Source organism: Oncorhynchus kisutch, linkage group LG5, assembly GCF_002021735.2.
Source record: "Oncorhynchus kisutch isolate 150728-3 linkage group LG5, Okis_V2, whole genome shotgun sequence".
Taxonomy (NCBI): domain Eukaryota; kingdom Metazoa; phylum Chordata; class Actinopteri; order Salmoniformes; family Salmonidae; genus Oncorhynchus; species Oncorhynchus kisutch.
This window is the reverse complement of record NC_034178.2, coordinates 2,442,867-2,449,006: the sequence shown is the minus strand read 5'-3', so window position 1 is coordinate 2,449,006 and position 6,140 is coordinate 2,442,867. Positions and strand designations below refer to the sequence as shown.

The window sequence follows — 6,140 nt, the reverse complement described above, 5'->3', positions numbered from 1 at the left end:
TGGGTGAAATACAACAGCAACAAGTGTGCCATCACAGCAGCAAGATTTGTGATCTGTTGCCACAAGAAAAGGGCAACCAGTGAATAACAAACACCATTGTAAATACAACCCATATTTATTTTCCCTTTTGTACTTGAACTATTTGCACATAATTTGACATTTGATATGTCTTCATTCTTTTGGAACTTTTGTGAGTAATGTTTATTGTTAATTTTTGTTTATTTCACTTTTGTTTATTATCTACTTCACTTGCTTTGGCAAAGTTAACATATGTTTCCCATGCCAATAAAGCCCTTAAATTGAATTGAAATTGAACTGAGGGAGCTGGGGAGGGAGGGAAGTGTTTCTATTCTTTTTGTAGAAATGAAATGCATAGTGCATGATGTGTGTTGAATGTTGTAACAACACAGAATAAAACAATGATCAAAAGTCCAAGGATGGTAGGGAGTGTCCATTACTGCTCATCACTTAACCATGCATCCACATTACTTTACTCTTTATCAAATATCTCACTTGTTGTGTATTACATTTGTTTTATTATTTCATTTCAAGTCATCTCATCTCTGTAGAGCTGCTGTCTGACCAAATCACAATTTTAGTACTTCTTCAAAGTAAATAAGGCATACTTTTATGACTGCTGAATACCAATCAACGAGATCATGTATTTTCAAGTAATACTACTTTCTATCCCTCTTAATCACCTGTTCTCTCTTCTCTCCTTCTCCATGTCTGTTCCACACAGACTGGACAAGTAGAATTCAAGGCTATACAGGGCACAATTGTCAGCTTTATGGAAGGGTTTGGCCAGCCGCGATGTCCTTGTCCCATCGAGCTCTAGGGACTCCTTGTGGCGGGCCGGGCGCCTGCACGTGGACTATGGTCGCCAGGGGTAAGGTGTTTCCTCCAACGCATTGGTGCGGCTGGCATCCAGGGTTAATAAGCAAGCAGTGTGTCAAGAAGCAGTGCGGCTTGGCAGGGTTGTTTCGGAGGACGCGCGGCTCTTGACCTTCTTCTCTCCCGAGTCCGTACGGGAGTTGCAGCGATGGGACAGGACTGTAACTACCATTTGGGGAGAAAAGGGCTAAAAATACAAAACAAATTTTAAATAATACCTGAAAATAACCTACATTTCTGTTAATCACTGAGCACTAAGATTTCATTTATTGTTGAGTGGGGAGAGTTAAAAATGTTACATATTCTTAGTGGTTGAAATGGGACTATGAAACTCACATTATTGTTGTAAGAGAGGGAATCGTCTGTGGTGAATTATAACTGAACTTAGAGTGATTTATAAGAGAGAGAGACTTACGGGGTATACAGTAGCCTACACACCGTGTGTTTATTTGGACATGAGGCACCTGGAACCAGGGTTGAGGACCAACCCTTCAACATGTGCTAAACATCAGGCTTCTTCAGCTGACGCAGGCCAAAGGTTGGCATCTCCTCCATGGCCCAGATCCATAAACCACGTCCAGCAGACAGAGAGATCCTCAGGGTGTGTAAAGGTCTGGAGATAACGTTGGGTTAAAGTTCAGGAGTTGTGTTAGCGTCACACCTTTGTATGCTGTGTGGAATCCTAGAACCCCACGCCAAAACAGTTGAAGAAAAATGGCGTCTTGACACTCTCCAGCATTGTATGGGTGGCTGAGCGTTTAATCAAATCCTTAATCATCATTACCTGGACCTGTCCTGAAGAGAAGTTATAAAACCTGCAATTGGGGAACCATATGTCACTCCTGTGACGTTTTAATAGGGATGTGTTTCATCGTAACAGCCTTTGAAAACATGTTGATGTGACAGGTGTCTCTCCACTCACCTACATGAGTCCAGAGTATGGCTGGTTGTACTCTCTCAAGCCCTGACACACATACTGGGAATGCTAGCCTCTTTAAACCTGTCCCCATGGACGTCCATCACATTCTTCAGTTTACCATCCTCAGGAGTATTCTGTCAAACTTCGTTTCAGGCACATGGAGCTGACTGTGTTTAGATTCACCATGACTGTCCACAGCTGCTAGGTCATACATATAAAACTGATGCACTTCAATGGAATGTGCACACGCACACGCACACACACACGCCGGCACGCATGCACGCACGCACGCACGTATGCACACACACACACACAGGCACACGCACTCGCACTCACACACGTATGCATGCAGGCACACACACACACACACACACGCGCGCGCGATACTCATATAAAATATATCTGTTTGACAACTTAAGCCACATGGAATGTCGAAGGCATCCCTCAATTATTTTCGTAATAAGTGAAGGTCTAAGCTAATGGTAACTGCAGCTTCGCCCTCAGCAGGGGTTAGGCAGCAGTCTACTCTGCTCTGCTCTACTCTACTCTACTCTACTCTCCTCTGATCTGGCAGGAGATGCATGTCTGTGCACACGTTAACTACTGGGAGAGAGAGTCCTGTCTGTCCATACGTCCATGTCATGGTACCACGTCCCACACAGCCAGACTCTAGTGTTTGTTTTTCACTACTAACTGGTATTTATACTGAACAAAATATAAACCTAACATGCAACAATTTCAACAATTTTACTGAGTTAAAGTTCATGTAAGGAAATCAGTCAATTGAAATAAATTCATTAGGCCCTAATCTATGGATTTCACATGACTGGGCAGGGTCACAGCCAATCAGAATGAGTTTTTCCCCACAAAAGGGCTTTATTACAGACAGAAATACTCCTCAGTTTCATCAGCTGTCCGTGTGGGTGGTCTCAGACAATCCCCAGGTGAAGAAGCCAGATGAGGAGGTCCAGGGCTGGCGTGGTTACACGTGGTCTGCAGTTGTGAGGCCAGTTGGACATACTACCAAATTCTCTAAAATGACATTGGAGGCGGCTTATGGTATAGAAATTAACATTCAATTCTCTGGCAAAAGCTCTGGTGGACATTCCGGCAGTCAGCATGCCAATTGCCCGCTCCCTCAAAACTTCATACATCTGTGGCATTGTGTTGCGTGCTAATTTTTAAGTGGCCTTTTATTATCCCCAGCACAAGGTGCACCTGTGTAATGATCGTGCTGTTTAATCAGCTTCTCGATATGCCACACCTGTCAGGTGGATGGATTATCTTGGCAAAGAAATGCTTACTAACAGCGATGCAAACAAACTTGTGCCTAATATTTTTGAGAAATAAGCTTTTTGTGCATATGGATAATTTTACATGTTGCGTTTATATTTTTGTTTAGTACATAATACACAACAGTGCACACCAGTGCACACCAGTGCACACCAGTGCACACCAGTGGCGATCTGTGCCGTTTAAGATGAGGGAAGACGCACATTATTTTAAATTAGCATGGCCTTATTTCTATTACAGCATATTGGATGACTGTCATTAATTTTCCATTCACCCAGTTCAATGTAACATTGATAGGTTTAGGCTACTACATGATACTCACATTTTCCTCGCACCCATCATGAGGTTGCTACAACCTAGCCTATGAATACAAGTTTACAACGTAGGTGCACACAGGTCGAGAGAAGAATTTGAGGTGCTTTGCACACTCTTGTCTGCATTTAGCTGATATAGGGTGTAATCATTAGTCTGACAGTTGCAAACAAGAGTTTCTATTGAACAAATTCAGGTATGTTTATCTCCATTTTGTTCCATTTGCTTCTGTTTAAGAAATGTTTTTCAACAGAATTGGTGGAATGAATGCACCCCTGATCCAGCTGCACAACTTTGGTTTTAGAAGTGTGGGGGATCTGGCACGGGGTCTGGAGGGTTCTCCCCAATACTTTTTGGGGGCATCTAAAGCTAATTTCCTGCAATCCAATATGACTCATGGCCGTTCTAACCGTCTCTATTTAGAACAACAAAAAGTAAGCAAAAATGCCCCCAGTTATCAAGCTAAGTAAGGGATCATTGTTAAATATGTTTAGTGATTGATAAGACTGAACCAGATCAGTCAATATTGTGTTGCACCTTTAACCAATAGCCTAACAAATCTAAGGACTTAAAAAAATTGTTTGGATTGTCTTTATTAACGGTACATCACCTGGTCGAAAGCTAGCTAAGGTAATTTACAGTGCATTGCATCTTTCCCTTGATCCTGACTAATCTCCCAGTCCCTGCCTCTGTAAAACATCCCCACAGCATAATGCTGCCACCACCACGCTTCACCGTAGGGCATTCAGGCCAAAAAGTTCAATTTTTGGTTTCATCAGACCAGATAATCTTGTTTCTAATGGCCTGAGAGTCCTTGGCAAACTCCAAGCGGGCTGTCATGTGGCTTCCGTCTGGCCACTCTACCATAAAGGCCTGATTGGTGGAGTGCTGCAGAGATGGTTGTCCTTCTGGAAGTTTCTCCCATCTCTACAGAAGAACTAAGGATCTCTATCAGAGTGACCATCAGCGTCTTGGTCACCTCCCTGACCTAACTTCTTCAATTTAAGAATGATGGAAGCCACTGTCTTCTTGGGGACCTTCAATGCTGCAGAAATATTTTGGTACCCTTCCCCAGATCTGTGCTTCAACATAATCTTGTCTCGGACATCATGGCTTGGTTTTTACTCTGATATGCACTGTCAACGGTGGGACCTTATATAGACAGGTGTGTGCCTTTACAAATCATGTCCAATCAATTGAATTTACCACAGGTGGACTCCAATCAAGTTGTAGAAACAAAAAGGATGATCAATGGAAACAGGATGCACCTGAGCTCAATTTCGAGTCTCATAGCAAAGGGTCTGAATACTGATGTAAATACGTTTTTTCTGTTTTTAAAATTTTGAATACATTTGCAAAAATGTCTAAAAACCTATTTTCGCTCCGTCATTATGGGGTATTGTGTGTAGATTGATGAGGAACATGTTTTATTTAATCATTTTCGGGAATAAGGCTGCAACGTAACAAAATGTGGAAAAGTCAAGGGATCTGAATATTTTCTGAATGCACTGTACTTCTGTTTAAATGGGACAAAAAGGCTAGAAAACATTTACATACTGTCACTTATGCAGGATCGACAGGTTCCCGCGCCTTAGCAGAGGTGACCGGTCTGCTCCTGATCCCTGGGATCGTCATCTTGGTTGGAGTCCTGCAGCCAGAGCCGTGCGTCGGGGAGGGGGTACTGTCACGTGTGCTCCCTCTAAGTCACCAAGCTGCTCGTTAGGGCGCACACCTGTCACCAGTGTTACACGCATAATGACACTCACCTGGACTCCATCACCTCCTTGATTACCTGCCCTTTATATGTCCTTCCCTTTGGTTTCTTCCCCAGTCGTCATTGTTGCTGTTTCTGTTTCTTGTTAGTGCGTTGTTCGTGTTTCTTGTTTTGTATTATCTTGCGTTTATTTATTAAAACACTCACTTCCTAAACTGTCTTCCCGACTCTCAGCGCACATCATTACACATACAAACAACAGCTGTTAGATAGTTATATGAGGTGGCTATTATTACTATCTAACAGATAGCTACAGGCTTGAGCTGAACTGGCATGTGGTAGCTACAAGCTGGCTAATTCATTCACCTCAGTCAAGAGGGTTGAAACGTTAGCTAATGTATTGTGTCAGTTACACTACTAGCTCAGCATTGGGAATAAACAGTAGTTTAGTTTATTTGAAGTTAAACAGCAGTTACCTTGCCAGCTACATCAGTCAACTAAAGAGTAGCCAGTTTCTGCTCTGCTTGCTTTTACAACTCGGAGAAAGAGGGAAACACATACAGACTGACAGCAGCTGCCTCTGTTCAACTCTCCCGTGCTGGTCCAGCCAGCCTTTCAGAAGCTCCACAAAAACCTGTCTGTCCAAATGAAGAGTCTGCCATATTGCTTTGCACCTATCCAGTTCCTGTCAGATCCGTAAACACCAAAGCGTACCGAAATGGAGTCAGGTCGTACTCTCCTTGTGCAACTCCTCTAGATGGAATGCATCAGCCTGCATGGTATGAATCTCAGTCAGCGCATATTTACCACAGCTCTCGCCGCTGTAGCCAGTGGATTCATGACGCACGCGGCCCCAATGTATTGGCGTACGCAGCCCAGTCTCTCCCCAACAGCCAATATATGCATCAGCCTGAGGCCCTGAGCAATGCTAAATACACAGCTAGTTAAAGGGGATAGGGCCCTACGTCATCCATGGCTTTAGTGTACATATTTCTGTATTGAGCACTG

The 6,140-nt window shown here is 43.3% G+C and overlaps 1 long non-coding RNA gene across 1 annotated transcript; it reads right to left on the bottom strand.

The window, feature by feature from the left end:
• Positions 1-252: 252 nt before the first annotated feature.
• On the bottom strand, positions 253-5,087 carry LOC116374140 (uncharacterized). Its single transcript, XR_004209919.1, has 3 exons — positions 4,976-5,087; positions 1,310-1,507; positions 253-1,081 (listed from the first exon to the last, which is right to left on the bottom strand). It is a non-coding gene; the product is annotated as an uncharacterized LOC116374140 (long non-coding RNA).
• Between the last annotated feature and the right edge of the window lie 1,053 nt (positions 5,088-6,140).